The following is a 22,806-nucleotide window of genomic DNA, read 5'->3' as shown; positions in this document are numbered from 1 at the left end:
CCCCCCTTAACAACACCTCCCCCCACTAGAGTGGTACTTGGGTTACTACTGATGCCCCTTTATTGACCCATCACAATCACCTGGAGTTCATAGTTTATACTAGGGCTCGCTCTTGATGCTGTGCATTCTATGGGTTTGGACAGATGTATAATGACACATCCATCATTATAAGAGCATACAGAGTATTTTTGCAGCCCTAAAATATCCTCTGCCCTCCACCTATTCATTCCTCCCCACCCCAACCCCTGGCAACTGCTCATCTTTTTACTGTTCCTTAGTCTTGCTCTTCCCAGAAGGTCATGTAGTGAGAATCATTTAGTTGAAATCAAAACTATAAGCTCCTGGAAGGCAACGTAAGAGAAAATCTGGATGACCTTGGGTGTGGGGAAGACAGGTACAACACCAAAGGCATGATCATGAAAGAAATCATTGACAAGCTGGACTTCATGAAAATTAAAAACTTCAGTTCTGCCCAAGACAATGTTAAGAGAATGAGAAGAAAAGCCACAGACTGGGAGGAAACATTTACAAGAGATAGATCTGATAAAGGACTGTTATCCAAAATACACAAAGAGCTCTGAAATCTCAACGATAAGAAAACAAAAACCCTGATTTTTAAAAATGGGCCAAAGACATTAAGAGACGCCTCCCCAAAGAAGATATGCAGGTGAAAAATAAGTATATGAAAACATGCTCCACATCTTATGTCATATGATATCAATTACACACCTATCAGAACGGCCAAATCCAGAACACCCACACCACCAAATGCTGGTGAGCATGCAGAGCAACGGGAACTCTAGGTCATTGTCGGCGGGAATGCAAAATGGCATGGCCACTCTGGAAGACAGCGTGGTGGTTTCTTACCAAACTACACGCTCCCTTACCATGTAATCCAGCAGTTGTGTTTCTTGGTATTTACCCAAGAGATTCGGGAACATAGGTCCACAAGGAAACTTACATGTTTTTGCATACAGTTTTACTTGTAGCAGCTTTTTTCTAATTGCCAAAAGTTGGAAGCAACCAATGTGTCCTTCAGTAGGTGGATAGATAAATAAAATATGGTACATCCGGGCAATGGAATGTTTCTCAGCGCTACAAAGAAATGAGCCATCAAGCCATGAAAAGATGTGGAGGAAACTTAAAGGCATATTACCAAATAAAAGAAGCCAGCCTGAAAGCAGCTACATATGGTGTGATTCCAGCTATATAACGTTCAGATTCTTATTTTTTAATCTTCCATTTCTCTGAATTCTGTGTTACACACAGATCATCTATAACTTGTGCAACTCTAAAAAATGAAAGTAAGTTATTCTGTGTTGTGCACTTTATTGGGTGAATTTCCCACAGGAGATGGGCAAGTAGAAATCTCTATCAACACCTTCACCTACCTTGGGGCTTCCTTCATTATCTGAATCAGATCAGAAAATATTGTGCAGATTCTTCTCCATGTAGGAGAGTCCATTCTCTCTCCCTTGGCCCATCGCTCTCCAGAAATGTTTCTGAGACTAGGCCACCATTCTTGTACCTCCGCATCCTTCTTGTAACCAAAGGTCCCAAATGTCACTTTTTTACATTGAAAGGCTGATCCTGTTTACTGACTGAAGATAAAACTTGCAGACCTCAAGACTGTTTTGTCATTTGTGAAATCAGGCTAAGTCTTTATCCCACAGATAGACTAAAAGACCAAACTGGTGGAGGGTCTCAGTGTATATTAAATGGGTCAGGTGGGATTAACCAGGTAACATACAACCCCAAAATCTCTGGGTCCAAACAAAGTTTTAGTTCTTACTACACCACACGTCAATCTTGGTCACTGGGCCTCTGCTCCCTAGGATCTTCAGCCTGAGGGACATTCCATCTCCAGAACTTCATTTTGCCAAAGCCAGTGAAAGAAAACATGGCGCCTGATGCTAAACCTCCCTCCCAGGAATGCCCACCCCGGCCATTTGGCTCTCACTTCATTGGCCAACACAAGTCACATGGTCACACCTAAATTCAAAAAGGACAGGGACGTACAAGCCTACCATCTGTCCAGGAGGCTGAGAACCAGAAATATGGGTGAGTCACAAAAATAATTCCTGCAGTAGACATTCATAAATGGTTTTTGACTATGAAGTTCTTATTTCGACCTAACTCTAGAGCAGCGAAGCCTATGTTGTGTCAGGCATTGTGCCGGGTAAAATTTACATGGGAAATCAATTTAAGTGATTTTTACCAGAGTTACACAGCTAGTAAGGGCTAGCCCAGGATTTGACTCCACGGACTGTACCCTATCCATTATGTTTGTGCGTGTTTATGCCATTCCATGGTTACTTAACTCCTGCAAGCCTGTTTCCTCATCTTCCAGAAGCCAATTCTATTGACTGTTTGTGGTTCTCTCTCCAGGAGGTATGAAATGTCCCTACAGTGGTAGGTATGAAGGCTCTGTGAGCTAAGTCAGAGTGTAGTGTTCGCAGTCTGGTCAAAAACAGTGTCTGGGGGAGCCTTGGGGCTCTCTTGTGCCCACAAGTTGGGAGAGAGGGACAGCGGGAAAAGAAGTCCAGTGTATCATGAAGGACCCACCTGGCCCCTGGGCCACTCACTTATTGGAGGATGTACGGCCCCTCATCCATTACTGTAGGGCACATGTCATTATCTAGAAGTAGCAAACTAGTCCTGACACCTTAATCTAGTTCATCACCATCATACATACACACGCGCGCGCGCGCACACACACACGCTCACAGAGTCACCTCTGGACAGGTCATGCTCACTTGCCCTCACAGCACTAGCCCTGTACGTGCAGCCTGAACTCGTTGTGTCCGTGTATAGGCAACCCCTTAACCTGAGCCAGAGCCGTCCACGTGCACCTGCCTTCTGCTGAGCCCCCTGAAACTGCCACTCTGGCAGCAATGTCCTTTGGCTCAAATGAATGCACACACAAGCACATAAAGTCACAGCCCTCGCACCACAGGCACACAACCACACATGCGCACACACACGGCACGCACACGACGTGCTCCTTCTGTGCCCTCAACGGCCTGACCCAGGCTGCAGACGCCGTGGCAGTGAGCTCAATCACTGTCACCACCAAGGCTGCTCTCAGAGCTCCGCTCCAGCCATCCGGGGAATCAGTCGCAGGGCTTGGCCTCCACGGCCCTGGTTTCACCCCGCAGCTGTCCTCCATGCTGCCCGCCCCTGCTCCCTGCGCTCAGCTGGTCCTTAATCCCAAACACCCACTTTCCCCGCTGCCCGAGTCCTTCCGCAGGGCCTGCCGCTCACCGCTGAGAGGCCGCCTCGAAGTCAGACAGTGGCACCCCCGCTGCCTGCCTTAGACGCTCCTGCCCGTCATAAATCTGTGCACAAAAAGGGACCGCCACTGGGGCATTGGGGGCCAGCGTCAATGACAGAGAAGTCCCCTGGGGCTCAGAGCAGCCTGAGGGGTCGGTGGAAATCTAGAGCTGTGCCAGGCACTAACGAGAAGGCGACCAGCAAAAACAGATGCTGTCCCTGCTTGTCGGGGGTCTCACATGGGGGGGGGGGCAATAAACACTCTCTTGAAAAAGCACGAATAAACGCAAAATCCGGCTCTGTGAAGTGGTATGAAGCAGAGGTACCTGGGCATGTAACATGTGCCTCAGGCCTGTCATCTGTAAAACAGATAAGAACATCAATCTCCCAGGGTTGATGTGAGGAGGACATGATATAATATGTATAAAGGACTTTTAACAGTTCTCAGCACAAAGGAAGTGCTGTATATTGTTAGCTCTTTCATTAGAGCTGGCCCTTCCATATAGAGGGAGTTAACATAATCTAGATTAATAAGGGCTTCCCCATGAAAGTGGCAGCTGAGATGAGACCTGAAGGATGAGTAGGAATTAAGGACATGAAGGGCAAAGGGCAATGGGAACATCATGTGCAAAGGCACCGTGGCAGGAGAAAGAATGGGCCATTCCACCAAGTGGGAGAGGCTCAGGGGGTTTCAGCGCAAACGGTCAGGAAGTGGTTGTTCGGCCTGGACCTGGAGGTGCTGACAGATACCAGCCATGCAGAGCCCTGAAAGCCGTGGTAAGCAGGCATTTCTGGAATGCCGGCTAAGTGCAATGGCAGGCCAGTGCAGAGTTATGAGCAGACAGTAATATAATCTCGTTTACGTTTTGAAAGACCACCCTGGCTGAAGTTAGGAGAATAGATAGAAAGGGTACTAAGTCAGCCTTCAATGGGACATCTGGAGGGAAAAACCCAAGCTATGTGATGTTGGTGGTGGCTGCTGTTGGAAATTCACTGAAAATTGTCTGGGGAAAGGGCAGAAAACATGAGCAAACCAGGCTAGGATTATCCCGTTGGCGGGGGGGGGCTTCCCCATGCAGAGAGAAACACAGCAGGGCTGTGTCTACAACCACCTGGAGAATGGAGGTCCTGGGTGGCAGCATGAGGACATAGGTGACTTTGGGTCCATCAAGTAGGCAGCAGAGTCAAAAATCCTAAGACTTTGGTTAATTTGGAGCAGGATCCAGGCAGCAGATGGGCATGAAAGGCCTGGGCCCTGGTTCCCAGAGAAAGACTTGCTGGTAAGAACAGGGCTGACAAAGCTAAGCAGGTGTCAGGCCTCCAGCCACAGGGTCCAGAAAGGCACAAACCCAAGTCACCTGATGTTCCTTTGAGGATAACAGGTGCCTCTTCATCTAATTTCATCTGATTTCATCTGATTCACTGCCTGGAACTCTGTGTTGAGGATTCTCAAGCCAAGTTAGGCTTTGTGAGAAAGAGTGCTGGGATTTATTAACATGCCTATCAAGGCCACAGAACATCAAAACAGGTGGCCTGGGTGTCATGAATTGATCACCTGTGGACTGTGAGTGTGTTCATCCAAACTTTTGTGGTTGTGAAAAAAACCCAATTCAAAATAGCATAAGGGGGGAGAAAAGGAACATATTGGCTCATACAAATGAGACATCTAAAACACAGAATTTATCTGAAACACAGCAGATTTCAAGGGATGCTTTGGCCAGAACCCTATCTTTCTCTCTCAGTCTCTTGATTTTGCTCACTTCTCAGTTGTGTCCTCAGGTAGAGTAGGCTGTCCCCTCCTAAGGGTGTGGCAGCTGCAGCCCCATCCTATCCTTAAGGCTCATATTCTAAAGAAGACAGAGTCTTACCTTTCCTGATATGCCAGCTCTATACTGATGCATAATAAACCACCTCAAAACCAAGGAGCTTAAAGTAACAATGGACCATTCTCATGTTTCTGTGGGATGACTCGCAGTTCTCACTGGGGCTCTCTCAGGCAGTTGCAGTTATATGGTGGCTGGTGCTGTCATCTGAAGGCTCAACTGGGCCGGACCCCTACAATGACTTTTTCACCCACACGTTTGACACCTCAGCTGGGATGGCTGGAAGAGATGGGGGCTATGTGGGCATCTCTCTCTCCACTTGGCCCCCCCAGGGGAATAGCTTGGGCTTCCCCACCGCATGGCAGTCAGTCCCAGGCGAACAGGGTTCCTTGCAGAGCAGCTGGTTTCCCCAAGTGCGAGTGTTCCAAGAAAAAAGAAGTGGAGGGGTCCGGTTCTTTTAAAGGCTAGCTAGGCCCCAAACTCCACATTCTACTGGTTGAAGCAGTCATAAACTAGTCATTCCATCTCTCAGTGGGGGAGTAGCAAATAATCTGCAGCCATCATTACCCACCAGTGCCTCCCTGGCAATAGTCCTCTAAGTGACAAGGAGGAGGGAGAACAACTTGAGTTTTTAATTGTAATTATCAATGTTATTGTCACCACCATCATCACCACTTACTGTAGCTTACTACACTTGGCCTTTGAAAAAAGAGAGAGAGAGGGAGGGAGGGAGTGATTCCCATTGAATCCTCACAACCAGTCCCATTTTATAGAAAATGAAACTGAGGTTCAGAGAGGTTAAATGATTTGCCTGAGATCACACAGCAGGTGACAGAAATAGGGCACAAACCCAAGTCTACATGGCTGCAGAGCTCACAGCCTTGACCACTGACTTTTCTACTGACCCAGCACCTCTGATCCATCTCAGTGATTCCTCGCCCCGGTATCATTTGGCCCACACCTTACTCATCCTCAGAAGACTCACCTAGCCTGCCTGGGTCTCCAACACCGAGCAACTCTGCTCATAGCTCCTCCTGGAATTTTTTTGCCTTCAAAATCATGCCCTGTTCATCAGCAATGAGTTGGGAATGACCTGGTGGCTCAAAAACTGCAAGTCATATTTCTGCAGGGAGCCCAAGAGGGGCTGCCAAAGTACCTCTCAGCCTGGCCAGGGTGAGCAGGTAATTAGATTGAATCCACTCTTTGGCTCGGTTTCCTTCCCAACCAGACTGGCTATTGAGCAATCCATTCTCCGGGCACTAATACATCACCTGGGAGCGCCGGGCCATGATGGATGAGCTCAGCCGTCAGCAGGGCCCACGATGGATGGGTGTCATTCATCACCGCAGGGAGCCAATGGAGCCATGCGTTACTCAGGCCGTGGCACCTTCCACCCCCATTGGGGCCAGAGCCAGGAGACAGAGGCTGGGGGAGGGGGTGCAGAGCTAAAAGGACTTCTCTGGGAGATGTGCCAGCAATCATGGGCACACTCTGTCTGAGCCACTTGAAAGCAGGGAGATGTTTAATGGAGTTTGCAGCCAGGACAAGGAGAATATAAAGGAAGGAGAAGAGAACAGATGAGATCACGGGTTTTGGACATCACACTTGCCTGGTGTGTGTCTTTGTTCTGCCTTTTCCTTGTTGCAAAACCTCCAACAAGAGATTCACCTCTCTGAAGTTCAGTTTCTTCACCTCGTTCTAGATCATCCTAGGTGCTTCTTTATAGTTCTCAGCCCCGCATAGGTAGGGCAGGGCCATGGGACAAGTTCTAGTTAATGAAATATACATGCAAGTAGCAAGAGTCACGTGAGTGAAGCAACGAGAGGCCCCCGTGAGCTTCCCAGTCTCTCTCTTCTGCCATGACAACCAAGCGGCCTCATGTTAGGGTATTAGAGCTGCAGGGTCAGAACAGCCCAACCACCTGGCAGAAAGATGCCCTGGAGGGTGGCACAGACCCACAGCTGACATTAAGTCAGCAAGAGACAAACCTTTGTTGGGCTAAGCCTTGAAGTTGCAAGCTGCTTGTCACTGCGGCATAACCCAGCCCATCCTAACAAATACTCTGTATCAGAGTTTGGCAAAGAGCCAAAGAGTAAATAGTCAACGCTTTGTGGGACTGATGGCCTCTTATATTCTTCTTTGTTTGGTTTGGTTTAAAACCCTTGAAAAACATCAAAACCATTGTTAGCTTGTGGGCCTGCAAAATAAGCCACAGGCTGGATTTGGCGTATGGGCTATAGTTGGCCAACTCCTTGCCATAAAGCATAAGGCTGTTGTGAGAACTCTATGAGACATGAACATAAACATGTTTTCAATGTTAGCTGCTATTCTTTTTAATAGCGGTAATAATAATTATCTAGAGATAGTAGATAGCTATGCCAGGCCCTGCACTAGGCATTGGTGATCCGTAATGAGGGGAACGGTATGGAGCTTCCTTCAGGGCAGGCTACTGTTGTTACTTCTCGTTGTTACGGCGGCGACAGTTCTGGTGATGATAGGAACAGGGGCAAAATGTAAAAATGTGAATCCGACCCATGGGGCCTAAGTCCTGGTTTCTGTTATGATTTGGGACACTTGTCAGGCCAGGAGCCTGAAAGATGCAGCCTCTGGTCCAAACCCCCTGGTATCCAGAAACACAATCATCTGGCCCTTCCACATGGCCCCATACCACCGATAACATAGGACCAGCCCAATTGTCCCTGTACTCCGCCCAAGGTCAACGCCCTCCCCACCACACAGAACCCAAATCAGTGCTCCTAAAAGCCCCTGTAGCTGTGGGAAGGGCAAAGCTGCCTTGCTCACTCGGGTATGGACAGGTGTAGCTGGATGACGTGTGTGCCCAGGCTTTGCTGGGGTCAGGACAGAACTCTCCCTCCAGTCTACGTACGGCTCCACATGCAGATTCAACGTTTCTACAGTAGTTTGCAACCTACATTTTTAGGACCTCTTAGGTGCCAGAAACAACCCCAAGTAATCCTCATGATTCTGCGAGCCAGGGGTTGAGTTATTCCCATTTTTCAGATGAAGAAACTGAGACCCAGAGAGGTGATAAAAACTGTCCAAGGTTACACAGTATATGAGTGGGGACCAGAGCACGAACCTGTAGGCTAGCATTTGCTGACTCCAGAGTCTGCATGTTCTTCCTCTACGGAAAAAACATTTATTAACCGTGCATCAGGGAAACCTGCCCCAAGTTGGGCTGATTCTGAGAGCCATGTCCACTTCATGGGGAGTGTGGGGGTTTACCCTGGAACACAGGCCAAGCAGACACAGTGATACCACTTCTCCCATCCCGTGTCCATGGCAGACATAGCTGATTGAGTATAACACTCTCTCCCATAAAGGCCAGACCCAAGTTTCTTCTCCACACGGAGCACCAGCCATTACTAATGGATCGGGGTTTGGTCACAAGGCTGAGTTAGATGGTGAGCTTCTTAAAAGCAGGGATGTTTGATTCATTTCTGAAATGATTCATTTGCACCACCTGGACAAAGCCTGGGAACAATAGAGGCCCACCCAGCATGGGACCTGCCTGGCAGGCTCTGGGTGCTTCACGACTGCAAAAGAAAGGCACATAGATTTCTCCTGGGGACTCCGGTGATGGGGAGATAACTCACCACTCACTGCTAAGAGCATCATGGTGTCAGTGTGTTCAGCAAGTGTCAGTGTGTTCCTCCTTAAATGGTACCAGCACCCATGTAGATGCTCACACCGGCAACTAGAACCATTTCTGCTTCCTCCCCAACTTCATCCGTCTCGTCCAGTAAGTCCTATTGACGCAAACTCCCAAACACACCTGACACCCCACCACTTCTCCCCACAGCCCAGGCCACCATCCTTTCTTCCAGAACACCTGTAGCAACCTCCCCTCCCATCTGCCCACTTTTCCACTTGCCCCCAGCAGTCCGTTTTCCATGTTGTAGCCACAGGGAGCTTTGCAAAATGAAAATAATTCCAGGCTTTTCCCCCAAAATGCCTCTCACTGCCCTTGAAGAAACCCTGATGGCCTCCCATTCCTATAAGGCCCTGAATGGTGGGCTCCCTCCTGCCCCACCCACCTCATGGGGCACCACCCTCTCCCTTTCCCACTCAATGTCTCTCAATTGCTGTAACACAGCAAGCCCTTCCCACCACGGGGATTCTGCCGGGGCCTGAAACGACCTTCCTCATCTTCCATGGCCAGCGTCTTGGAGGCCCTCAGAGAGGCCTTCACTGGCACCACCCGTCTAAAGAATTCTTGGGGCACCTGGGCGGCTGAGTCGGTTAAATGTCTGACTCTTGATCTCAGCTCAGGTCTCAATCTCAGCGTTGTGAGTTCAAGCCCCATGTTGGGCTCCACGCCAGGCATAGAGCCTACTCAAAAAAAAAAAAAAAAAAAAAAAAAAAAATAGCAGAGAGCCAGCCCTGCACACCTGGCTCAGCTTCTCTCAATGATAACATTAAAAAATAAATGAAAAAGTAAAAAAATAATTCTTCTCCCCGCACCTGGAATCTCAGCACCATGTTTATTTCCTTCTTAGCATTCATCACAAGCAAAATATTCTTTTAATTTATTTGCTTACTTGTTTGTTTATTATCCTCACTAGGCTGAGTACTCCATAAAGACAGGATCTGCATTTGTCCGCATCACAATAGCATCCCCAGTGCTCAGCAAAGCATCTGCCACATAGTAGGAGCTTGATAAATATTTGTTGAATGTACGGTCCATGGCAAGAAAACCTCCCACCAGAGTCTGCAAACCCCCCTGCCCACATTGCCATAGCCCATCCCACCATACTCCCTGCCCCCCAGTCACAATTGTCACCACACGAAGCTTCACTGGGCCACTGTCACTTTGGCTGCAGGTCTCTCCCCAACACTGACTCCTGAGAAAGCTCCAGAAGCAGAGAAAGTATTCTCTGTGCTTTTGCATCCTCAAGGCCCAGGACAATGCCCTGCACCTGGCAGGTGCATCGCAGACAGGGCGGAGGCCTCTGAGACACCAAGAAGAATGTGAGAGAGGCCAGAAGATAAATAATGTTTGGACTTTCCCAGAAAAGGAAAGAGTCAGATTCAATCCCAAGAAAAAGCCTAGGTCTCATAAACTGGTCAGCTAACAACAAATTTATGAAGAATGAGGCAATTACCAAGATCTCGTGCCCCTCCCCAGAAAACGTCAGATGACGTCACTCCAGTTTCCTTGCTGACAAGGTGTCCACACGTGGGACTGATAATATCTGTGCTTCAGCAGGGATTCAGTCTACACGTATTTGTGGAGGGGCCACGGCAGGCAAGCACTGAGCTCACACTGTGGACGCTGTGGGGAAACAGGAGGAAGCCGCGTCCTGGGGGGTGGGGGCTGCATAAGGTGGGAGCCAGCACACTGCTAGGCAACGTGTACAGGGCAAGCAATGGCCATGAACTCATGGAGAAAAACCAAGGCAAGCTAAGGAGACAGACTGCCAAGGAGTGAGACAGAGCATCAGGTAGGGTGCTTGGGGAAGGAGACCTCGGGGCTAAGATGGAAGGAGGTGGGAAGGCAGCCAGCACATAGCCGGGGCGAGAGCATCCTGGGCTGAAGAAACGTGTGCCGAGACCCAAGGCGTGTGTGCCAGGCTGGAGGAGCAGCATCAGGCCAGTGAGGCTGAAGCAGAGACAGGAGCGTAAGGACCGGCCGTGCAGAAGGAGGGCCGTGGGAGGGTTTGGCTTAAACTAAGGTTATACGTGGCATACGGCTGGGTTCTACCTTCACGCAACTACTTGAAGTCAAGCAAGACAGGAGAACTTGCCCTTTCAACGTTTCTTGGAAGCATTAACAGAATAAATAAGGGAAGGGGAGAATATGATAAAAGACAGGGTTTTTGGTTTTTTTTTTTTAAGTGGGCTCCACACCCAGTGTGGAGCCCAACGCAGGGCTTGAATTCATGACCCTGAGATCAAGACCTGAGCTGAAATCAAGAGTCAGATGCTTAACTGACTGAGCCACCCCAGCGCCCCGCTACAAGACAGGTTTTAAAGTCAAAGACCTGGGTGCAGTACACACTCCTACAACCCTACAGTTCCAGTCCTAGGTATATACCCAACAGAAAAAACGAACCACGTTCACCACGAGGCATGTTCTAGAATGTTCACAGCAGCACTGTTCACTATTGCCAGAAATGCCCATCCACGGAAGAATGGATAAATACATTATAGTGTGCTCACACCAGGGGATACCCTACAGCAAAGAGAATGAATAATAATAAAGATAATGTGAATGAACAAAGCCAGAAACAAGAGTTTGAAACTGTATGTTTCCCTGTATATAAAGTTCAAAAATGCGCAAAACCAATCCATGCTGTTGGAATTCAGGATGGTGGGGGGGAGCTCTGTCCTTGGTCTGGGTGCTGGTCACGCAAGAATGTTCAGTTTGTGAAAACTCATCAAGCTGCACATGTAGGATCAGTGGCTCCGTTTGTGTGCTACCTTTCCAAGAGTTACTAATAAAAATAAGTCGTGTTGTTTAGTTTAGACAAAACCAATAAACTAGCATGACTGATTTAAAAAAAAGGCCTGGGTTGGTTCATGTTCTAGTACTTACTAGCAGAAGAATGGGGCAAATCCTCATCTGTTTTCTTGCCTCGAACAGGGAGGCCCTAAATAAAACCTACTGAGTTGATCACAGGGATATCGTGACAGCCAAGTGAAAAATGCACACAAAAGTCCTTCAGAAAATCATTTTCCTGGTACTGATGTTAGTTAGTTGTTACTAACAGGACCTCACCTAGGGAGTGCTTGGGGATTACTGGAGAGTTTGGAAGTGGGCCACAGACTCAGTTCTTGGCCATGTTCTCTGTAACTTTGTAAGTCACTTGGGTGAGGACTTAGAAGGTGAACACTTCCTTTGCAAAAGTTGAGAAGTAACTGAGTTGACAGAATCAAAATGATCCCGACAAACTGGAAAGGTTGGGAGGAAACCAACAGAAGAATTTCAACAGGGCTCATTCTAGTGTCACACATTGAGGCTCAAAGGACCCCTTGCATCAGCATGGGCCCCAGCACAGGGAAAAAGCATGTGGAATCGTGTGGCCTCTCCTGTCAAATATAGGATTGTTTGGACAGAAATAGGAACGTGAGTCATGTGAAGGGATTCCTCTTCAGTCCAGCTTAGGAGCCTGCCCTTCCCTGTACAAGCCCTAACCAACAGTGACAAGAACCGTGTTTGGCAGAATGTTAGGAAGGTGCTAGCAAATAAGTGTGGATGTGGCTTACATGACCCTTCACCCCAAATCCAGACTACTGGAGGTGGCGTTGAGGGCGTCATACCTTCCCCCTCCCCCGCCAAGGTGTGAGCCCAGAAATCCATTACCAGTGGCTCCGTTTTCCTCCGGCGAGATGGGGCTGCATGAGCCCCGGGGCAGACTGGGAAGGGGACTGGCTCTATTATTAGCTGCTGGTTCCAAGAAACCAAGAAAAGCCGCTGGTTCCAAGTCCCAAGAAAAGTCCAGAGACTCGGGGTCACTATGGGAACAAGACGGGAAACACTGGTGGCCAATACTGGGAACAAGCAGTCACCATGCTCACCTCCTCCCTTGGAGCACATACATTGCCATTCTCACTCACAGCCACGTTGTTAGGGAAAGGTGAGACCTGAGTCTGCCTTTGGGACACATCTGCTGGAGGTTAGCCCAGACCCAGGCACCGGCACAAGTCATAACCGGGGCAGGTCCAGGCTTGCAGCTCCCGGAAACTCAGCAGGAGGCAGGTGGGGAGGAAGAGGAAGCTGGCACTGGGCAGGCTGGGGGCCGACCTCCGGGCTGTGGTCCTGGCCCCCACGTGGGCAGGTCAGCAGTCCAGGATCCAATGTGCAAAGAGATCTAGCAAATTTAGCCCCACTCAGCCTTGATCCACATCCAGTTGGGTCCAGTCCAAAGTGGGACACAAGACAGTGGCTGGGGACAGAGAGACAGGGGCCAGTGGGATGGAGAAGTGTTAAGAGAGGGCCAGGAGTCAGGGCCCCAGCCAAGCAAATGAGGGCAGAGCAGGACTCCAACACCTGAGACTCCATACACATGCGTCACTCTGTCAACTGCAGGTTGGGAGTACGGCCACGTGACCAGCGCCAGAGAAACAGTGCTCAGCGGGTAGCTGAGGAGGGCTAGGACTTGGTGGACATAAGATCACCCCAGCAGTGAGGGCTTAAGGCCAGGAAATAGAGGCAGGGACTCTATTCACAGGGAGCCAGGGCCTTGACGGAACCTGCTGGGAATGGCAGGGCTTCTGGACATGGCCATGACCCAGTTCAGACCAGGGACCCGGTTCTCCCCGCCCCGAACCCTGTCACTGGCTGGACGCACTGCCCCGCACCTGGTTACTGAAACCTCCCTCCAGGAAGCTGGTCATTGTAGAGGAAAGCCAAGCAGCCTGTGTTTGCCAGAGGGAGGAGTTCCCGCAGCAGGAATCTTGAGGAAGACCTTCTCAGAGCCTTTCCACGACCCCACAGAGCCACCCTCCCGGGCTCCCAGCAGCGGACCCCCGGCCCCGCTCCCAGCGCTCTGGCACCTCAGCAAATGGTCACCCTTGCAGACAAGCCCAGTGGAAACTCTTCTCTAAAACCCACTTGTATTTTTCATATCTCAACTCATGGGCATTTCTAAAACTCAGACAGGCTCTCCTACACCGGTTGCCTTTGGCCAAGTTTTCCAGGGGCTCGTTCCAAAGGGAAAGGCCGGGCAAGACCCGCGACCCGCCCCGGACGGGAGGGTTGGGGTTCCAGGCTGCTCCCTGTGGCAGTGGGTGCTGCTGTTGCGTTACTTTTGTGCAGGTTAAAATTTAAAAAATCATAACAAAGGTTGGCTTCTGCAGGGCGCACGCTGAGGCCTCACAATGCTTGCTGTCATAGAGGGGCTGATTACCCAACTCCATTTATCAAAACGTCACTTCTCTGACAGGCCCTAATAAATATCCTGCCAGAGACCCCGCACCTGGCAGCCGTGCCACTCGGCAACACGCCGCTAACCTAATTTGCTAATTGCTGCTTTCCCCATTAATTTTAGTCCTGTCTTGTTTGGTGTTGACATGGAGGAAAAAGAAATAGGGTGGAAAAAACAGGCAAGAAAGAAAATATCTCGGGGTCCCCCAGCATGCACCCGCCCTCCCACTCCTTCACACAACCACTTGCTCACACTCATACCTAAATACCAACTTCCTTCCCTCTCTTTTTCTCACCACGGGTGAAGGAGATTAAACTTTTAAAGGGGCAGGCGCCAGATTTCCCCCAACAAAATCTAGGCACATGCCTGATAATGGGATATACGATTTGACCACGGGGCAGAGATATATATACAAGAGACCCGTGGTTATTGTATCCAAATAGGGCATCAAAGGGTTAACAAGTCCAGCTCATCAGCCCTCCTGGCCAGGCCCACCATTCCAGACCCTCTCTGTGTCACAGGGGAATTCCACCTCCCTTTTGGTCTCACTCCAAGTATTGGTGTCCAAGATAATGGCACAGGAGAATGCCGGAGGACAGGCTTTCCCAGCCAGGACTGTCTTTCCCTATCACCTAGGCTGCCCACACCCCTAGTCCTTCTGCTCTTCAACTCCCGCCAAAGGCCCCCAATGAATGACAGTCTTGCAGACTGTTTGATTACAGATCATTAGAGATGAGCCCAATGGGTTCAAAGGCCCATCAGAGAGGCAAAGGCAAGAAAGGAGGAGACTCTAGCCACGAGCAAAGAGGAAGGAAGCACACTCTCTTTTCTGAGATGAAGCCAACGTCCCATCTACGGAAGGAGATGGCTGTCTTACCCAGGAATCTGCAAATGACCTCCTTCTTCACCCTGGTGCGTGTGAGTCTTGGGCAGTCGGCTGGCGTCCCACACTGGGCAGAGTGAATGTGTCCGCACATTCGGTTTATCTCGTGTACTTCCGTATTGTAGATTTCACTTCAGGCAAACCAGCAACAGCAAACACAACAGAGCTATGGCCACAATTTTTTATTTTTAGGTTGATGGAGATAAGGCATGCTTGTGGTGGACAGATTTACACCTTCAGAAACGTCCAAAGAAGAAACCAAAAACCCCTCGATGTCTCAGCACTCAGAGACCACTACCACCAACATTCAGCCCTTTCGTTATTTGCTGACCCCCATACAAGTGGGCATTATTTTACACATGGATCATGCTAGTACACCACCTGGCTTGCTTTCTTACTCCCATATGCAGGAGCTCTTTCTGTGCCCCTGAAAACATATTTCCATCACCCTTTTTAACCATTTTATCAGAATCTATTTAACTATTCCCATAGAGGGAATTTAAGTTATTTTCTCGTCTCGGTTTTTTTCCTATCCACAACGCTATGATGCATAGCCTTGTACCTACACCTTTGGGAATCTGTCCACTTATTACCTTAGGATAAATGGCTAGAGGTAGAAGCACCGGCTTAAATGGTGCATACATTTAAAATTTAGATAAACTTTCTCACATTGTGTCTCCAGAAAAGGTGTATGAATTTACATTGACCTCCCACAGTGCATGAGAGGTGCATGAGAGTTTCACTTCCCTACCACCTTGAGGAAATCAGTTATTTTTTAATTTTTAATCATTGCCAATCTTCCAGGTAACAAGTGATCTGTTTCTACTAGCATTTCTCAGATGATTTGTGAAGTTCAGTGTGTTTTCATGTTTATAGGATATTCAGATGTATTTTGTGAATTACCTGTTCTTAGCATATGCTTATTTTTTATTTAGACTACTTGTCTTTTTCTTATTAACTTGCAGGAGCTTTTTATTTATTAGGGATATTGCTCCTTTGTCATGTACAAATTTTTGATGTCTTCCTTACCATACTCATTTTATTATTTCAAAATTTTATAGTGTTTATTCTATGATAGTGGAAAATATCAAGGATATTTTGATATTTCATTATGCCCATAATGAAATCTACAATAAGGACGCCAATAGAGATAAATAGAATCTGTGGACATATTCATGTTGTCCAAAGTGGGACACCAACCAACTACCCAAGACTCACACATACCAGTATGGAGAAGGAGGTCATCTTCATACCTGGGGGGGAGACACCCCTAAAATCTATCATCTCCCTGTCCCCAGTCTCATGTCCGTCTGCTCCTTCCCCTTCCCTATGTGGATGAAAAGTTTCCTGGTGGCCTGACTTCCAGGAAGCCAACTGCTAGAGCCAATGGCAGAAATTGTGCTTAGATGCAGGGCGATGTGACAGGTGAATAACCAACCTCCCGGGTTCTGGCCTTGACAAGAGCAAGCTCTCTCAGAGTTCATGTCTGGCTCCAGCCTGGATACAGCACCCAATTCTTTGTCCCCATGTATCATCACCGAGAAGGGCAGTGTGGCTTGGAGAGGGGATGGAGAGGGCGGAAGAGGAAGCTAGGGAGAACTGCCACATTTGAGTATGTCAGCCAGTTCTTTATTCCCGGGCTCCAGGGCCAGGTTATGGCTGATGTAGAGAATAAAGTGTGGGTGGTCACATACACTAGAGGCAGAAGACTAAGGACAAGGCCCACCCATGCAGGGGTGTATATGTACGTGCACATACACTCACTCTTCATGTGTGCACAAAGCTGTGCGCCAACCACATGTGGGGTTGAGTGTGGCTGACATGAGGGAGTCACAGATCCCCCTGTCCCAGCAGGTCTGTGTCATTATCTGTCTACATAAGGACAAAGGTGCCTTGACAGACATTGGAGACATGAGTCTTTGTATATATGGGCAGGGTTGTAATATTGGACATGAGACCCAGGGTAATAACTTTTATGAATGCTTTCCAGATTCCTACATTCAGTCCCAGAGGGACTGAGACCACATCAGGACTGAGACCATGTGTTTAGACTACCCCTCCTTCATATACCTAGAAAACTTGTATTCTTACTTCGAGGCCCAATTTATTTATCCCCCTCTTCCTTAAAAAGCCTCCACGGCTGGCAACATCACAATGCCAGACTTCCAGCTCTATTACAAAGCTGTCATCATCAAGACAGTATGGTACTGGCACAAAAACAGACACATAGATCAATGCAACAGAATAGAGAGCCCAGAAACGGACCCTCAACTCTATGGTCAACTAATCTTGGACAAAGCAGGGAAGAATGTCCAATGGAAAAAAAGACAGTCTCTTCAACAAATGGTGTTGGGACAATTGGACAGCCACATGCAGAAGAATGAAACTGGACCATTTCCTTACACCACATACAAAAATAGACTCCAAATGGTTGAAAGACCTAAACGTGAGACAGGAGTCCATCAAAATCCTAAAGGAGAACATAGGCAGCAACCTCTTCGACCTCAGCCGCAGCAATTTCTTCCTAGAAACATTGCCAAAGGCAAGGGAAGCAAGGGCAAAAATGAACTATTGGGATTTCATCAAGATAAAAAGCTTTTGCACAGCAAAAGAAACAGTGAACAAAACCAAAAGACAACTGACAGAATGGGAGAAGATATTTGCAAATGACAGATCAGATAAAGGGCTAGTATCCAAAATCTATAAAGAACTTACCAAACTGAACACCCAAAGAACAAATAATCCAATCAAGAAATGGGCAGAAGACATGAACAGACATTTTTCCAAAGAAGACATCCAAATGGCCAACAGACACATGAAAAAGTGCTCCACATCGCTCGGCATCAGGGGAAATCCAAATCAAAACCTCAATGAGATTCCACCTCACACCCGTCAGAATGGCTAAAATTAACAAGTCAGGAAACGACAGATGTTGGCGGGGATGTGGAGAAAGGGGAACCCTCCTACACTGTTGGTGGGAATGCAAGCTGGTGCAGCCCCTCTGGAAAACAGTATGGAGGTTCCTCAAACAGTTGAAAATAGAGCTACCCTACGATCCAGCAATTGCACTACTGGATATTTACCCCAAAGATACAAATGTAGGAATCCAAAGGGGTATGTGCATCCCGATGTTTATAGCAGCAATGTCCACAACAGCCAAACTGTGGAAAGAGCCAAGATGTCCATTGACAGATGAATGGATAAAGAAGAAGTGGTATATATACACAATGGAATATTATGCAGCCATCAAAAGGAATGAGATCTTGCCATTTGCAACGATGTGGATGGAACTGGAGGGTGTTATGCTGAGTGAAATAAGTCAATCAGAGAAAGACGTATCATATGACCTCACTGATATGAGGAATTCTTAATCTCAGGAAACAAACTGAGGGTTGCTGGAGTAGGGGTGGGGTGGGAGGGAGGGGGTGGCTGGGTGATAGACATTGGGGAGGGTATGTGCTATGGTGAGCGCTGTGAATTGTGCAACACTGTTGAATCACAGATCTGTATCTCTGAAACAAATAATGCAATATATGTTAAGAAAAAAAAAGATAGCAGGAGGGAAAGAATGAAATGGGGGAAATCGGAGGGGGAGACGAACCATGAGAGATGATGGACTCTGAAAAACAAACTGAGGGTTCCAGAGGGGAGAGGGGTGGGGGGATGGGTAAGCCTGGTGACGGGTATTAAGGAGGGCACGTTCTGCATGGAGCGCTGGGTGTTATACACAAACAATGAATCATGGAACACTACATCAAAAACTAGTGATGTAATGTATGGTGATTAACATAACAATAAAAAAATTAAAAAAAAATAAAAGATCTAGAACCCCCCCCCAAAAAAAAGCCTCCACGGAAGAGTCTATCACAGGACCGATGTTCTGTAGTATTTTTCATAGCATATTCCAGTTATCTATGTGCATGTATTTCCCCCTTACTAGTTCACAACATCCTCCAGATCCGAGCCTACAGGCCTGTCTCGTTTCTGTCTGTACCACAGCCCCTGGCTCCTGACACTCAGCAGGTAGAATAAACATTTGCAGGATGAGCTCTTGAATCCTGGCTCTCACACGCAGGGTTGGGCACTGGGGCCCCTGTTCTTGAATCAGATGCCAGCGACAGGGCAAAACAAGGACTCATTTGGATGCTCCTAATTCCACTAAGCCAGTGGCAGCAAGAAAAGATGTAGACGCGTCTGGGCTTGCTAGATCAAAGTAGTCACTAAAAGCCCCTGGGACCTCCAGAGACATGAAGCAGGTAAACATTAGAAGCCATTCTTTCTTTCACCATAGTCTGGGTGGCAAAATGTTTCCTCAAAGGCCAGATAGTACTTAAGTTTGGCTTTGAAGGCTATGTGATCTCTGTGGCTCCTACTCAACTCTGCCATTTGGAAGCTGTCACAGACAATGCATGAACAGATGAGCATGGCTGCAGCCCAATAAAACTCCATAATCGGCCAACCTCTGGTCTAGAATTCTGAAGTGGAGGGAAGCGATGCTCAGACCCACCAGTGACAGTGGAGGCCCCTGGTAATCAAGAGGGCCTAACCCGTGAGCACACCTTCTGAGAACCACGACCTACCCCAACATTCAACATCATGCCAAGGCGGAGACCTGCTGGAGGCTGAGGACAGGGTTGTCATGTCTGGTTGCCCAGGGTGTGCACTGCACAGATCCAGGAGGTGCCATTCACATAGACTGTGATATGAGTGGTGCCCTCCTTAGGTTGGACAATGTGTCATCCCTGCCTGAAGATCACCAAGGAGCCCCATATTTGTGAGAGGAAAAAAAATCACTGTCTGGTGGGGGGCCACACAGACTCTTGGCTGCTATTTAACTAGTTCAAACACTTGACAGATAGAGGTATCTCCTCCAAGATAAGGGTTGTGAGCTACTTAATGTATCTTTGGAAACAATTTGATGGGGACTTGCACACTGCATAGACAGTTTGAGGATGAGGGGGGCTGGTGCCGGAAGGTCCCTGGAAGGAGAGAATCACTCCCCATGGAGGACTATGGGGACTAAAGAAGAGCTGCTCCTGTTGAAGGTTAAAGGGCATATGACTTGGGGACAGAGGACTGCCTGGGCCCAGTGTGCTTCTGCTGGGCCTCCTGCTCTCTGCCCCGGTTGCACCAGGACCCAGGGATCAGCAGGGGCCTCTGGAAGTACCCAGCCCTTCACCCCACCTAAGGAGCGTGGAGTGGCCCTGGGGTGGAGGCGCGATCCACCTGATCCTCACAGGCTACAGGGCCCCGCCCCCCAGAAACAGCACAGGAAGCACCCCCAGACTCACGCCACCCCAGCAGGCCCCAGAGCTGGCTGCAGCCGGCCCCAGGTCACTCCCAGGGTAAGCCTGCTGTCCAGGTCTCAGCCATTAAACTTCGCTGAGCTTCTTTCCAACAGCTACAGATGAACAAAATATTGCCCTGTTCCCAGTTACGTTAAAAGGGCCTAGTAAAGAATAATGGCAAAGATGCTCGCGGCCAAAAGCTGCTCTTGATGGCCCTTTAAGCAAGATTTACAGCAGGCATTTAGCAGTGTCCCTGGAACGTTTGCTGGCACCGATCGGTGGGAAGTACGTGCATGGCGCCTCCCCGGGCCAGCAGGCAGGACCATCCTTCATCCCAGGCAGCTCTGCCTGCCCCCTGAACAGTGCTGGCTCCCCCACGGGCCCTGCTCGAGTCCGTTAGGCCCCTGCCTAGGCTGCCGACTAATAATCCCAACTGTCAGGTGCCTCAGGACCAGGCCAGCTAAAAGCCTGTCCTATCAGAGGGGCTGGGAGGCCATGAGATGGGCCGGGATCTGAGAAACTGAGGCAGGGACAGGGGTGGAAGCATAGAACACAAATGTGGTGGGGGTCCCTGGAGAATAGAGAACCATGTTAACTTGCTCATTCAACATGCATCTATTGAGGCCCTACTGTATGCCAGACAAGCTGGGGAGAGAGGAGCTCCCAGCCCTTATGAAACTTATTACATAGAGGGGAAGAGAAATAATAAACTGCCAACAACTTCAGTAAACTACTAATTCTTTTGATAAGGAGAGCCTAACATGGGAGCAAATATGTCCAGGCTCAGAGCCCTGCCTGAGGACGGGGGATTTTCCTAAGACATGAACCTATGCTGTCCCACATGGTGGCCACTTGCCACATGTGGTTCTGGAGAACTTGCCGTGTAGCTCATGCAAATTGAAATGAGCTGTGAGTATAAAATGTGCACCAGATTTCAAAGACTTCAAGATACACATTGCCTGTCTGGAGCAGGCTGTAAACTCAGCAGGTAAGCTGGTACCTGAAGCGGGTACGGTAGGGTCTCTGGCTGCACAATTCATTCCAGATCCCACTGACAGGTTCTGCCTCAGTTTCCCCCTACTTTCGGCTCCAGCATCCTGACCTTCCATGAACCTGGCACTGTGCTCTGTATTACACCTGAATCCTTATTTAAGCATCACAAAGACCCTATTACATAGGTGCATGGTGGCTGAGCGCACTCAAGAGAAACACTTTCTTGCCCATTAAGATACTTGGCTTTCTACTTCCATCCTCCATTTCCCAAATAACAAAGAATACCTAGGACAAAAACATCAAACAGGTTTTATCTCCTAAACCTCCTCCAGCAGACTGGCAGTGAGTGCCTCAAGTGCTGTGTTGAGAAGGATTCAGAGGTGCAACAGAAGAGCAACCATGAGTGATTAATAATGTCTGCCATGGACGTTCACTTTGCTTGGTGTTTGTCATCCTTGATCTAGGTTGAGAGCATAATCACCAGTGAGACAGTGTCCAAAGCAGACCCATATCCTGCAACTGAATTTATAGACTTGGCAGCTCATGGGAGTGTGGAGGGATTTCACCTGACAGCAAGGATACATCATGACATATCCCCCAAAATATACCAGGATCTCCGGCTGTATTTAGAGAAATTACAGAGGGACAGTCCTGCAGCTCCGTGCCAAGGAGACCCCACCTAGACCACATGCTTTAGAGGGACATAACTATCGTGAGTACACTCAGAAAAACCACGACCAGCTTGGAGAGGGGTCACAGGACTGCATTATGTGAAGGTCGATAGCATGACCTGGATGCTGAACCAGGCAGCCTGACCATTCTCTTCGATACAGAGTCACAATCAACCAGTTCAACACACCCATAAGAAGCATCCGCTATGTGCCAGGCGTTATGCCAGGCTCCAGGCAGACAACAGCGAATGTGGGCTCTCTTCTACAGGTCCCTCCGGGTCCGCCTGCTCCCTTCTCCACTCTAGTGAAAGGCATCCACAGACTCCCTTCCCCTCTGGCTTCCAGTCAGGCTCAGCCGATCAGAGCCCAGAAGGTGGGGTCAGAGTGAGGTCACCATATTTGCCAAGGTGCTATGGGCAACTTGAGGGAAAGCCTCAGTTCCTGCCAGGTGGCCCTCTCCCCACTGCTCCCCCCAGGTTCCAGTACCATTCCCTCCCTCTGCTGTCAGCCACCGGTTAGTAACAGCTTCTTTTATTTTTAAGATTAATTTATTCATTCATTCTTTTTATGTAGGCACTACACCCAACACGGGGCTCGAACTCGTGACCCTGAGATCAACAGTCGCACGCTCTACTGACTGAGCCAGCCAGGCGCCCGCCCCCGTAACAGTTTCTTAATGCTGCTAGCCCCGGGGTGCTGCACCACCCCACACTGAGTCCCTTAAACCTGCCCACACCCTTGCAGATCGTCCCTTTATTAAACTCAAACCACGGGATGCGAGTGTGACATCTATTTCTTGCCAGGAATACAACAGGCTTGGTCCCTGCCCTCATGGAGCTTATCAACAGGGAAGCAAGAAAGCATAATGACCAACTGTAGGATGTTCACAGAGGTAACAACTCGGCACTCTAAGCAGTGGGGGTGGGGGAGGTGGACAATTGGGTGGCACGGCATGACATGGGGGGTCAGGGAGGCTTTCCCAGA

General features: G+C 48.8%; 1 non-coding gene across 1 annotated transcript; it reads right to left on the bottom strand.

Moving 5' to 3' along the window:
* Positions 1–22,401: 22,401 nt before the first annotated feature.
* On the bottom strand, positions 22,402–22,474 carry TRNAN-GUU (transfer RNA asparagine (anticodon GUU)). Its single transcript has one exon. It is a non-coding gene; the product is annotated as a tRNA-Asn (tRNA).
* Between the last annotated feature and the right edge of the window lie 332 nt (positions 22,475–22,806).

The sequence above is a fragment of the Eumetopias jubatus genome, unplaced genomic scaffold (assembly GCF_037043125.1).
Source record: "Eumetopias jubatus isolate StellerSeaLion01/CBP00866 unplaced genomic scaffold, mEumJub1_p1.0 scaffold_9, whole genome shotgun sequence".
NCBI lineage: Eukaryota > Metazoa > Chordata > Mammalia > Carnivora > Otariidae > Eumetopias > Eumetopias jubatus.
Note: the sequence above shows the minus strand (reverse complement) of the source record. Positions and strands in the feature narration are given on the sequence as shown.